We start from the raw sequence: 14,060 nt of genomic DNA on the forward strand, positions 1-14,060 counted from the left end.
TGTTTTTCTGCCAGAGTCAGAAAGAAGTTAACTTTTCTTGCCTGCTTAATAAAGGATTTCTCTGTGAAAATAGGTGTTTGGATGTGGTTTGTGCCTAATCCAGGGTACAGGAGGAAGCCCCTCCTGTGTGGGAGTCCCCTTCAGTGAGTATGAGGTTGGCCTGAATTATATGATACCCTGTCATGAGAGAGAAAGAAAAAAATTAAATTAAAAAATTCATTTGAAATTTCATAAAAGTAAAACAGTTAAAAAATCGAAAGCTTCACTAATAGAATGGATCAAGCAGAAGACAAAGATATCAGGTAGATAAAATTAATAAATTAGGGCATTTAGATACCAACCAAGATAAAATAATAAAAAATATGAAGATAACAGAAGCTCTATGTGACACCACTAAAAGATCAAATTTATAAATCATGGGAATTGAAGAAATGTAAGAACTTCAGGCTAAAGTAATAAACAATGTGTGTGTACTCAATAAAACTATAGCATAAAAATTTTGTAAATCAGATAAAGAAATGACCATGCAGAATCAGAACGTATTTAGAACATAAAATGAACAAGACCGGAGAAAAACCTCCCTATGTTATGCTTCACTTACAACATTAAACAGAAAGAACAAAGAGAAATATTGAAAGCTACAAGAAAGAAGCATAGTTGCATATATAAAAACAAAACCATCAGAACTACAGTAGATCCTGTAACAGAAATCCTAAAGTCCAGGAGATCCCAGAACAATGTATTCCAAGCATTGGAAGATAATAACTGCCACGCAGATTTACTGTAGGACGGTTCTTCTGTACACAGTGAATGTGTGTTGCTCTCAGTGGTTGATAATAAAGCTGTTTTGACCTATGGCAAGGCAGGATAAGGTTAGGCAGTTCAATCAAACTGAGGACTTGGAAGAAGAGGGGCAGAGTTGGCAGACACAAACCAGCTGCACAAGGAACAAGATGCTAGAAGACCAGTAAGCCACAGGCCATGTGGTGATGCATAGATTAATAGAAAAGGGTTAATTTAAATGTAAGAGCTAGTTAGTAATAAGCCTGAGCAATTGGCTAAGCACTTATAATTAATATAAGCCTCTGTGTGGTAATTTGGGAAGTGGCTGCTGGGAAAATGTGGGACAAAAGCTCCACTTCTGTTTACACAGATTACTTTATTTAGCAAAATTATTTGTTGCAGTTTGATGAGAAATGCTTCTTACAGATAGATGCATGTGTTTTAACAATTGTTTCCCAGTTGGTAGTGCTCTTTGGGAAGGCTGTGGAACCTTTCCAAGGTAGAGCCTCACTGGAGAAATTGGGTCACAGGGAGCTGACCTTAAGACTCTATAGCCTGGCTGCTGTAGATATCTGTATGCTGTGAATGTGTTGCTCTGATTGGTTAATAAATAAAGTGCTGATTGACCAGTAGCCAGGCAGGAAGTATAGGTGGAACAAAGAGAGAGGAGAACGCAGGGAAGTGCAAGGCTGAGTCAGGAGACGCTGCCATCCACCACCATGAGAAGCAAGATGTAAGATACTGGTAAGCCTGGAGCCATGTGGCAAGGTATAGATTAATAGAAATGGGTTAATTTAAGATAGAAGAACTAGATAGCAAGAAGCCTGAGCCATTAGGCCATATAGTTTAAATAATATAAGTGTCTGTGTGTTTATTTGGGTCTGAGTGGCTGCCAGCCCCAGCGGGACTGAAGATAAATCCAGCTACAAATGGTGCCAGAACATAGGGCAACAGTTTCCACCTAAAACATGAAAAAGCTTTTTAAAAAAGTTCTAAAATGGAGCTAAAAAGGCTTCCTATTTGTCTCTCTCAAGTTAGCTGCAGCCTGCATATTTGCTCTACTCTATGGCAGGTTTGTGACATGTGGGCTTGACCTGCAGCAGAAATGAGGCATCTGCAAGCTGCACATTATGCTGCATGGTGGATTTAGCCTTTGCTAGTATAGACTAAACAAAAAAAAGAGGTTTCTGGGCTACACACTGTTTTGATAGAAACATAGACCCACTGCTTCTGAGAATTGATGGTACACATGGCTTCCAGACACAAAGATGGGGGTAAACATACCACTGCTATGTTGAAAAGCTGAATTGGGCAGAGTCAGCAGCCAAATCTGCCTTAGTCATGCTACAGTTTAAAGCAGTAGGTTGACAATAAGGCAGATTCAGATAAAATAGTTTACAATGTGTGTAAAAATGTATGTAGGCTTGGAAGAGAGAGAAAAAGGAATATATGCAATTATATAAAGAAACAGATACTTTTAAAAAATAAAGTATTTAAAGAGAAAGTAAAAGTAATATAAAAATAAGCCATATAAAGATGGATATCACACAGAGAATGTGGATTGTGTTGTCTTTGATATATTTTTTTTCATCCACATAGGGGTATTTATTCTTATGAGTCTAAGTCTGCTTTCCAAATGGTGGGAAGCCTAGGCTTGGTGTGGTCTGCAGATGGAATTCCCCACAGCAGAAGCCCCTGTGGGAACCAAATGGACCTTGGTGTTGAGAAAGCACAGGGTTGGGAGTGAAACGTGAAACGGCTGTGTGTAGAGGCACTTGCTGCCACGCTTGATGACCTGTGCTTAATTAATCCACAGGGCCCACATTACGAAAGGAGAGAAACAACGTTCCCAAGTTGTCTTCATGTTGTGACACTCGCTCAAGTATTCACACACACATACATACTGTTTTAAAGTTGAGTGTGGTGGCATACTACTGTGTGTTCCAGGCCAGCTTGGTCTACAGGAGGTCCTGTCTTCAAAACAAAACACCACATACAAAGGGTAGAGTTCTGGTGGGGCTGACATGCAGCAACACACACTTCAAGACTTGATTTCTAGGTGGGAGAGATGGCTTAGCAGTTAAGAGCAATGGATGTAGCCTTTAATCCCAGCACTCTAAAGGCAGAGGTTGTCCTGGTCTACAGAGTTCCAGGATAGCCAGGCTACACAAGAGAAACCTTGTCTAGGGGGCATAAAAAAAAGCAATGGCTGCTTTTGCAGAGGACCCAGGTTTGGTTCCCAGAACCCACATGGCTGCTCACAACCTGTAACTCCAGGGGAACTCAATGTCCTCCTCTGTCCCTTTACACACAGTGCACAGACATACATGTAGAAAAAAAACAAAAAAAGCCCCAAAGACACCCATACAGATAGAATTTTTTAAAAAAAATTTTAAGCTGGGCATGATGAGACCTTTAATCCCAGCACTCAGGAGGTCAGCAGCAGGCTGATCTCTGAGTGTAAGGCCAGCCAGTGACTTCCAGTCCAGGACAGCCAGGGCTACACAAAGAAACCTTGCTTTGAAGAAAGAAAAACAAAAACAATTTTTCTGAGGACTTGGTTTTTCTTAGCTCGAGCCCACTAGGACTTCCAGAGTGACGCGGGGAAGCACACTACTGGTGAGCGGTGGCTATGAGATGAGACTATTCCATCTGCTGGCAGATTCGATCAAGTAAAGCCTCGGCCAGCAGGTAATGTCTTCCTCTGTAGGTTAGGTTCCAATCCCAACGATCCCTTGGGCACTTTGTAAGCTCCAACTGTTTAAATGGCACCTCTGTTTGAGGACCGTCTGGGTATGAGGATCCATTACTGGGTTTCTCTATCCCCAGGCTCTCTAGCAACTAAAGGAAGACAGTTTAGCTAGCTCATGTGTCCCAAGGTTTTTTATTTAAAAACAAAATGATGAGTGTGATGAGCTCACGATCAACAGCATCACTGAACTTCATCTCCCCCCCGCCCTTTTTGTGGTTCTGATCCCTCCTCAGTAAAGGAACTTAACCCCAAAGCTGTGGTGGCTCCGGGTTCTCTATCTTTTTTCCCCTCGCCTCAGCTCACCTCATCCCCAGCAGGGCTGGCACCTCAGTTTGAATGCATGGGAGAGCCCAGAGCAGTGACAGGAACAGAGGGGAAGGCCTCACCCTCGGGAAAAGGGACTGAAGAGTAGAGTGTGGTGAAGTGTGGGCTCCCATAGCCTGGGGCACCAAAATGGGGCCCTGGGGGCCGTGGAAAGGATACAGGCCCCCCTGGGAAAGGAGACCCGGCCGCCTCATACTCTTCTCGTTGGGAATATTCGATGCTTGACCGTTTGCCCTTCTGGCGCCGGTTACAAAACCACACTCGGACCACATCCTTCTCCAGCCCAAGCTGCTTGGCAATGACGCTAATCTGCTGCAGGGTGGGCTTGGGGCACTGCAGAAACATGTTCTCCAGGTTCCCCCGCACGCGGTTCTCAATGCTCCTCTGCTTTCTCTTGCCAGCCTGCATCAGGGTCTCTGCTTTGCAAATCTCTGGTAGGTTCTCATTGTTATCGGCTTCCTCCACCCACTTCTCCAGTAGGGGTCGCAGCTTACACATGTTCTTGAGGCGGAGCTGCTGGGCCTCAAAGCGGCAGATGGTGGTCTGGCTGAACACCTTTCCAAAGAGAACGCCCAGGGTGAGCCCTATGTCGGCCTGGGTGTACCCCAAGGTGATCCTCTTCTGCTTCAGCAGCTTGGCAAACTGCTCTAGGTCCTCCTGCAGGGCTTTCAGGTCCTGGGACTCCTCGAGAGCTGGTTCCACCTTCTCCACCTTCACCACGGCACTGGGGTGGGCGGTACAGGGCGCAGGGGAGTTCCGCTCTGAGTTGCTCTCCATTCCTGCGCCTGCCTGGCCCTCAGGCTGCGACGTCTCCAGGCCAACTTGGGGCACTAGACCTAGTCCAACCTGAGGTCCACAGTATGCCACCCCTCCACAGAACTCATACGGCGGCGGGCAAGGGGAGAGCCCCAACACCTCTGAGCCTGGCCCGACCCTGGGCCCGATCCCAGGCCCAGCTGGAAGCCCTTTGGAAGCTTAGCCAGGTCCAAGGGTCCACCCAGCCTGGCTCCAGCCCTCCTGACCCATCACCCCCACCAGGTGGGGGCGAGAAGGCAAAGTCTGAAGCCAGGTGTCCAGCCATGGGGAAGGCGGGCACCCCAAGTCGGGGGCCTGACGGAAGGAGGGCTCACCCAGGGACTGCTTAACACCTCTCCCGTCTTTGATATTTTTAATTGCAGAAGAACATTTGATTGTAAAGACTGCTCAGGTAAACAAATATGTATTTTTAAAGTATTCAAAATTTGGCTGTAAGGATATGTTGCTTTGGAAAGGAGGCTCTGCTTTTGTTTCCACAGAAAGCAAGAGGCTATGGATTTGCTCCAGATTAAAATACATTGGGTTTGACCAGCCAAGACCCCCTGAAAGGTCTCCGATGACACCATGGCCCAGATGATCCAACATCCAGAACAGTTTCAAGGCAACTGGCTCAGACAATACAGCCTCACGGACTACTCCATAATCCTAAAATTTTCTTTATTTCCCCATAAGAATACAGTGCCCTCATCCAGCAGGAAGTAGTATTAGAAACTAAGCCCAAATTCCCAAATATACCAAGCTGGCTTTGGAGGTGGAATTGGCTCACTCCTCTAAACCCAAGCATATCGCACACACACACACACACACAAAAGGTTGAAAGATTCTTCTGTCCTATATCAAAAGAGCCCTCTGGTGTGGGACAGAGAAAAACAAATATTTTTATTTAAAACAGGTTGATTATAAATGCAATCTCTTTCTAAAGAAGAAAGGGGGATAGTATAGATATCATAGAATAAAAGGGTAGATTAATGTACCTACTTTTAAAGAGCAACAACTTGTTTAGAAATGTTTTACATTGCTATGGATTTTAGTTTATTGATAAAAGTTTAAACTTAATTTTGTTATACTGTATATATATTTCTACTCTCATTTGAAGTGTTATGTTTATGTAACTCATTTGAAATTGTAGTGGATAATTAAGAAATACAGATTAACAATTAGTCTTCTATGATATTCAAACTTATAGTCATGTTAAGTTTTCTAGGTATACATATAAATCAATTAGGTAGGTAATCTTCAAACACTTCAAAGACTTAGAGAATATAGCATTTAAAATGTTTTAAAAATTTAGACTTTCTGGACAGTGAGACATGCCTGCTCCTGGTAACACTGATTTACTTCAGAGAGGAGGATGGACATCAAAAACATTCTATATGGAGTTTATCTTCTTCTTGGCAAAAATAGCCATTTGGGCAAGAAATTGCTCTTGTCTGGACTGCTTGAAAAAAATGTATCAACTGGACATGCAGGACCCATAGGAAGGTAACCATTGAACTTTGCTTGGCAAAATGGTTCTTCCGGTTCCTGCTTCACAGAGGAAACTGCCAGACATTCTACAGGACACAGAAAGAAGTGACTGAGAGACTCTAGGCCTATGGGATGAAGACAGATGCCCCAACTTTACAAAGGAACTTTGGATGACTGTCCAGGCTGCCAGCTGTCTCTGTCTACTCTTGCAAGACTACTGAAAGTTGCTTGCATCCTTTTCCTGTTTCTCAGATAATATTATATCCTTCTGAGGTCTTTGATGTCATTGAAGAATAGATAGTTATAATTTTCTTAGTTATGATAAAAGATAAGTTAGATAGGAAACCTTAGACTCACAAATATAGGATAGATAGGATATCTTCTTTAATTTTGCCAAATACAAATAGACTAGATATTATAGATTGACTAAATATTGTAGGTGTAATTCTTGCTTGATAATTGTTTTGTTATATGAAATTATACTATGTTAACATTAAAACCTTCCTTTTTGGAAAAAAAAAAGAAAAGGGGAAGTGCTGTGAGATGTTCTCTATGCTGTGAATGTGTTGCTCTGATTGGTTAATAAATAAAGTGCTGATTGACCAGTAGCCAGGCAGGAAGTATAGGTGGAACAAAGAGAGAGGAGAACGCTGGGAAGTGCAAGGCTGAGTCAGGAGACGCTGCCATCCACCACCATGAGAAGCAAGATGTAAGATACTGGTAAGCCTGGAGCCATGTGGCAAGGTATAGATTAATAGAAATGGGTTAATTTAAGATAGAAGAACTAGATAGCAAGAAGCCTGAGCCATTAGGCCATACAGTTTAAATAATATAAGTGTCTGTGTGTTTATTTGGGTCTGAGTGGCTGCTGGCCCCACCATAAGACCAGATAACTCCAGCTACACCAGGCCCTACTTCTCTCTCTGCTTTCTTATGTGGATGCAATGTAACCAACTAGCCTCCTATTTTTGTCATCGTGTATCCCTTGCTTGCTGTTATTTCTTCTTCTTCTTCTTCTTCTTCTTCTTCTTCTTCTTCTTCTTCTTCTTCTTCTCCTTCTTCTTTTGGTTTTTCAAGACAGGGTTTCTCTGTGTAGCTTTGCACCTTTCCTGGAACTCACTTGGTAGCCCAGGCTGGCCTCGAACTCACAGAGATCCACCTGGCTCTGCCTCCTGAGTGCTGGGATTAAAGGTGTGCACCACAACCACCCAGCTATATCATCTTCACCATGGTTGAACTGTTTGCTTTTGGAACTACAAACAGAAGTAAACTCTTTCTCCTTTAAGGCGTTTTTGTCAGGGTATTTTATACAGCAAGAAGAAAGTAACAAAGACACAATCTGTTTTAATTTCAAAGCAAAGAAAAATGTTCCAAAACAAAAAACAAACTGAAGCAATTCAAGACCACAAAATCAGCACTACAGATGTTACTAGAAAGAGTCATTAAGACTGAAGATAAAGATAAAGATAATAAAGAATGAATATGTTAGATAAGTAGTTAAGTAAGTGAGCACCACAAAATCAATAAAACAACAGGAATTCACATATACTATTTAACAAAACTTCAAATATTAATGGACTAAATTCTCAAATTAAAACACAACTAGCAGATAAGCTTAAGAACAGGATCCATCAATTTGTTGATCTAGGAGATACATTTTACCATCAAAGAAAAATGCAATGTTAGGGTAAATGAATGTGTAAAATGCATTCCAAGCAAATAGCATTAGAAAGCAAACAGATCAATAAAAACATTGTGGGACAAAACAGACTTCAATGGAAAATTAGTCTGAAGAGATTTATTTTTAAAAAGGACACTTACTATTGAATAAGGGAACAGTTCATAAAAAGGATTCCAGTTCTCAACATATATGTACTAAACACTAGTGCAAGAAAATTTCATGAAAAGGAAAAGCACCACTGAAAGTAAAAGCAGAATAACTCTTAACACACCACTAGTGGGTAATTGCAACACCTCATTCTTAACCAGTCATACTGACAAAAATAAACAGAGAAACTCCCAAATTAAAAGACACCATATACAAATTGGACCTGGAAGACATCTGTAGAACATCCATCCAAACACTACAGAATATACATTCTTCTCAGGATTCCATGGAACTTTTTCTAGCATAGATCATATAATAGGACACAAACCAAGTCTTAGCAACTATAGAGTATTGAAATAATTCTGTATACTGTATTTAACCACAATGGAATATGACTAGAACCCAACCACAACTGAAACTATAGCAAATATACACACTTGTAGAGATGAAGAGTCACAAAAAATGTCAAGAATAAAAAAAAATAAATTCCAGGAATTAAATTAAAATACAACACACCAAAACCCAGAGTGTACAACAAAGCAGCAGTAAAAGAAAAGTTTATGGCTACAAATGACTACATTAGAAATTTCAGAGATATGTCTATAAATAATTGGATGATGTATTGTAGCAGGAATCTTAAAAGGTCTTATTAATAAAATCCAACCTGAGCCAGGTATTGGGGTGAATGCTGGAAGATCAGAGAGCAGAACAAGCCACAGCTTCCTCACCTTGACAGTTCCTCAGCTGATCCTGTTCCCTCAGACTGGAAGCTTCTGTATCCTCATCCCAATGGCTCTCAGCTGAACTGTTGCTCAAAAGCCTGAATGCTTAACCAGCCAAAACCTTCTAGTTTATGGTCCTCATGCCTTATATATCTTTCTGCTTTTTGACATCACTCCCTGTGATTAAAGGCTCACTTTCTGGGATTAAAGATGTGAGTCACCATGCCTGGCTGTTTCCAATGTGGCCTTGAACTCACAGAGATCCAGAGGGATTTCTGCCTCTGGAATGCTAGGATTAAAGGCGTGTGCTACCTCTGCCTATCCTCTATGTTTAATATTGTGGCTGTTCTCTTCTCTGAACCCAGATAAGTTTATTAGCATGCACAATATTTTGGGGAACACAATGCCACCACATTTCCCTTTTTTTGTATAAAATTAAAAAAAGCTTATAACTAATACAAGAAAAATTATATCCAATAAGTATATACAATATACACAGTCAAGATTACATTAACAATGTCTAGTCCATTAACATTTGACAGATTCAGACAAAAACTCCATTAATATATGTTAACAATGTCCAGTCCAGTAATATTTGATAAACTCAGACAAAAAATTCATTACTTATTTTAATTACTTGTTTTAAATAGAAAACAAGTAGTTCCCTTTTAAAAGTAGATTCCATAATCTCCATTTTTATCTTAGCATATCCATATTCTCTCTTTTTTCTTTTCATAATAGATTCAATAATCTACCTTTTGTAATTTTTATATCTTCCTCTTTTTCTTTTTAGAGTAGATTCAGTGATCTACCCATTTATCCTATTATTTTTTTATCTTTTTTCTCAGGGTAGATTCAATGATCTACCTCATATCTATATTCTCTTTTTTCTTTTTCTTTTCTTTCAAACAAAAACTCTGAATCTATTCTTCTTGTTCAGCTTTTTTCCTGACCATTAACAATTAACAACTTGTAAACAACCATCATAAACAGTGACAATATCCAAAACTCATTAAATGACCAAAAACCTCCCATCCCACTTCTTGGGAATGTGGGCATTGTTTTCTTAAAATTACTTCCTGCTCTCTGGGGGTGAAGACATCTTTATGGAATCCTGAAAAGAAAATTTTGGGGTTAATTGTCAAGTCCTGTATCATTTGTCCAGTTGCTGCATAATGAGAAAGTGCAGGGCTTGTTTCAAGTCCTTGTTCGAGTAGTGTGTGAGGCTGGATCATCTCAGCTAGCCATCTCAAAATTGTCCTGAGTAGTTTGTAGTCCAGGGTCGATCTTTCCATAGTGTTAATCAGCTTAATGGCTTTACCATATCCCATGTGGAATCATCGTTGTGGGATCCTGTCATTTCAAAGTCACTGTTAGGTGTGGTCATGGTTCCCTGCAGACATTTTTTTCCCTGTGGGTTGGAGCAATCACAGTCTGATAAATGTCTGTCTCTTGGAACCATGAACATTCTTCCCTAGAAGAGAAAATCTTCACAGCAATTTCTCCCCACCATTTGTCTTGCCAAACTTTCCAAACTGACCTTTGCGATGCTTTCTTATAACCAATGGTCCTGGCAATTCTTCTCTGAACAAGCAGCAGTAAACCCTTCATCCCAGGTAGCAGCATCACCGCAGTCACCAACACAATGAGAAGGAGCCAGCAACTCGGAGCAGCAGCCGCTGCCTCCATGGTCCCACTGCCACCGTTTGTCTCCTTAGCAAGCCTCCTAGGCTGGCCTCAAACTTGGGATCCTCCTGCTTCTGTCTCCTTCAGTAAATCCTACCGAAGGGACCACCACAACTGGCTGAGTGTAGCTCGGGCCTGAGCTGGGGCCCACAAGGCCACAGACAAGTGACTTTTTCAAGAATTCATACCATGAACACTGGATGTCAGATGTAGCAGGAATCTTAAAAGGTCTTACTAATAAAATCAAACCTCAGCCAGGTATTGGGGTGAATGCTGGAAGATCAGAGAAGCAGAACAAGCCACAATGTATCTTAGATTCTTGGGGGGAAAACTAGCATAAGCCAAAATGAAAATTAGTAGACTGAAAGACATAATCAAGATGGCAGCAGGAATTAATAAAATGAAAAATATCAGAAGTAAAAAGAGTCACTTCTGCCAACTTCACTCAATAGGTCAGAAACACCACACTCCAAGAATGTGTTGCTTCTAAGTGTTGAAACTGGAGTGCCATCAGATACTGGTTTACCATGTCCTTCTCATGAACCCAGACACCAATCTCACTGGAGACATGCTACTGCTGCCCATCAGAAGTCAGTTCAAATGATCTGCCTCTTGAAAGACAAAAAGTATAGGTATTCTGGATGAGGCCATGTATTACTTCAAGGCAAGCATGAAATTAAAAATGAAGACTATAGGACTTATACCTGTATTACTCTCTACATTTATAAATGCTTAGAACAACTCCAAAAGTGCATTTCCAAAATTCAAGGTGGGAAAGACATGTACATGCTGGGAACCACCAATTTTTCCATTCTGAGAGAGCCTGAGTTTTGCACTTAATACAATTTATATCAAACCTACAAACAAACAAAAAAATGAAGTGATGCAGTCATACACATACCAGCTAGGCCAAAAGACTGTACTGAGAATCTGTAAAAAGCCTTTTGACCCTCAGAATACTAAACCCAGCAAGTGTTGGACTTGCTTCATGAAGAGACAGTTGGGTCCTTTGCCTTTATTTTATAAAGTTTTATATGGAAGAAAGAAGAAATGCTGAAAAGCTCTTAATCAAGAATTCTGGTAAGGATGGGGGTTATGACTAATGCAACTTCACAAGACTGATCAAAATCTATAATTTACTCCAACTGGATCAGGCCCTCTGAATAGGTGAGACAGTTGATTAGCTTGATCTGTTTGGGAGGCATCCAGGCAGTGGGACTGGGACCTGTCCTCAGTGCATGAACTGGCTGTTTGGAACCTGGGGCTTATACAGGGACACTTGGCTTAGCCTGGGAGGAGAGACTGGACCTGCCTGGACTGAATCCACCAGGTTGAACTCAATCCTCGGGGGAGTCTTTGCCCTGGAGGAGATGGGAACGGAAGGGGGGGGGAAGGCGGGGGGGGGGAGAACAAGGGAATCCATGGCTGATATGTAAAATTAAATTAAATTATAAAATAAAATAAAAATTTTTAAAAATGCTTTAAACATGAACCACCATCACTATGTTGAGGTGAGAAGGGGTTCCAACAACACTGAAATTATTAAAACAATTTTATAACACAAGCTGATGATATTTATTATTATATATTTTGCCACAATAAAATGAGCAATGCTTAAAAAATCTATAATTTAAATAGATGCAAACTTGTGCTTATACTATTCATACATAAAAATGATTGCCATAGATAGAATTCCTCTTTACAGGTGAATACGGTCACAGAAGGAAAATTCAATAATCAAAGATGAGGTTAAAGGAATGCAGTCTAAAGAGGGAAAAAAAACAGAAAAAAATGGAAATCCTGAACCCCTGTTTGGTTTAATCTATTCTCCCAGAATATTCTTCCAATTTTTAAAAGCTCTCTTTGAGAGAAAAATTGAATATTGAAGTCATGAGATGATTAAATAAACCATTTAACAGTACAAAATAATTTGACATCTTTAGGTTAAAAATGTAGCTAGAAATATGCTAAGGTAATTTGAAAAATTAACTGTGAATTTTATATTCTTAATGTTACAGATTATTTGGAGAAAGAAAGAAGATAGTATATTTTTAAAAATTGACAATGTGAACTTTAAAAACACCCCCCTCCCGTGTATGTGTGTATGTGAGCACATAACACTATATATAAAGACCAGAGTGTGTTATCTCCTTACACCACGAGGGTTCTAAAAATCCAGGACTCGGGTCCTCAGTTTAGAGCAAGTGCCTTTATCCTTGGAACCATCTCTCCAACCCCAGTGTGAAATGCATAAGCAAAAGGAAGAACTGGAGCTCTAGAAACAGGAAAAGTGAGCCATTACAGAGGAGCGTCAACAATATGCAACCTTACTAAAGTGAATATTTGTGATCACTTTTAGAAAAGAGTGTACACGCTTCCGAGAGTCCATATGGATTCACCAATAATAAGCTGTGATTCATAGATTTCACATTTAGATAAGGGTAGTCATCACACAAATAAGGAAGGTGTCTCTGGATGTTCAGCTCAATGATGATGTAATTTGTGAGTGCATTTTGAAAAACACAATGTGACAAAAAAGAACTGAGAACATTAATAATTTTGGCCAAGAAAAGAAATTAAGATATTGCTTCCATGGTTGCATCTTTTGATTGACCAATAGAGTGAAATGAACCTGAAAAAGGGTACCTGTGGTACATAATACAGGCAGGTTAAATACACAGGAGTCATGGTTCATGAGATTTGACCTACATAGCCTCTAATGTACTGTATTTACAAAGACTTGCTTATAATAATTTTCACTTTGTTCTATACTTTCTTGCTAATTTACACTAAGATAATGATATTAGAATTTGTAATATGTGAATAAATAGATGTAATATGGATTGTTTCATAAATAGGCTAATATGAATAAAAAATATTCAGCCCCTTTATTAACATAATAATATTTTAATACTACTTGGAATTGCCTTATGTATTTCCTTGTAACATTAGTAAAAGGTTTCAAATTCAGAATATAATCTTTGGGCATTCCTAATGCAGCAAGAAGATATGAAGTATGCACAGAGAACATTAGTATACAGTATTACACATAGAGTTTTCTTTGGAAATGTTTTACTACAAACTACCATCATAACTGCCATCATAACTGAAAGGTAAAATATTCTTGGAAATGTAAGTTAATTTTTGGAAGAACTAATTTTAATTCGAATAAAATACAAATTTCTGACATATTTAATTAAGAACAGAAATACAAAAAGACCAGAAAACCATATAACAGGTGGACATCCCTTCTTACATAAATAGCTCTTCAGCCAGTTATTCACATCTTGAACTTGAAATGTGGAATCCTGACCTCACTCACTCTTTCGTGTAAAATCCCCCTTTCTGATATTCTTAAATCAATCCTTATCTGCTCCCTCAATTCAGAAATGGAAAATTCAAGTTTTTCTATAATTGTTGGAAGACATTGGTATGGAAAGCAAGAAGACTAACTAAATGAGACATGGAAATACTACTTTTCCCCTAGGGTCCATGACCTATCTAGGCTCAGGTTCTTGGCCACTTCAATAATGTCAGATATGGATTCCATCTCCTTTTTTGACAAAACCTTCAAAGAAATTAAACTCATTTTTATTCTCTTTGGCAATAGTGTGTTATGTATGTCACAATAAGTGGGTAACATTTCCTGAATCATTTAATAGGCCTGCGCCCTTAAAATTCA

General features: G+C 39.8%; 2 pseudogenes; one reads left to right on the top strand and one right to left on the bottom strand.

The window, feature by feature from the left end:
- Positions 1-3,706: 3,706 nt before the first annotated feature.
- Positions 3,707-4,940, bottom strand: LOC102912757 (POU domain, class 5, transcription factor 1 pseudogene; annotated as a pseudogene).
- A 5,817-nt stretch (positions 4,941-10,757) lies between these two features.
- On the top strand, positions 10,758-13,792 carry LOC102916502 (actin-related protein 2/3 complex subunit 3 pseudogene; annotated as a pseudogene).
- Positions 13,793-14,060: the final 268 nt, after the last annotated feature.

The sequence above is a fragment of the Peromyscus maniculatus genome, chromosome X (assembly GCF_049852395.1).
Source record: "Peromyscus maniculatus bairdii isolate BWxNUB_F1_BW_parent chromosome X, HU_Pman_BW_mat_3.1, whole genome shotgun sequence".
Lineage (NCBI taxonomy): Eukaryota > Metazoa > Chordata > Mammalia > Rodentia > Cricetidae > Peromyscus > Peromyscus maniculatus.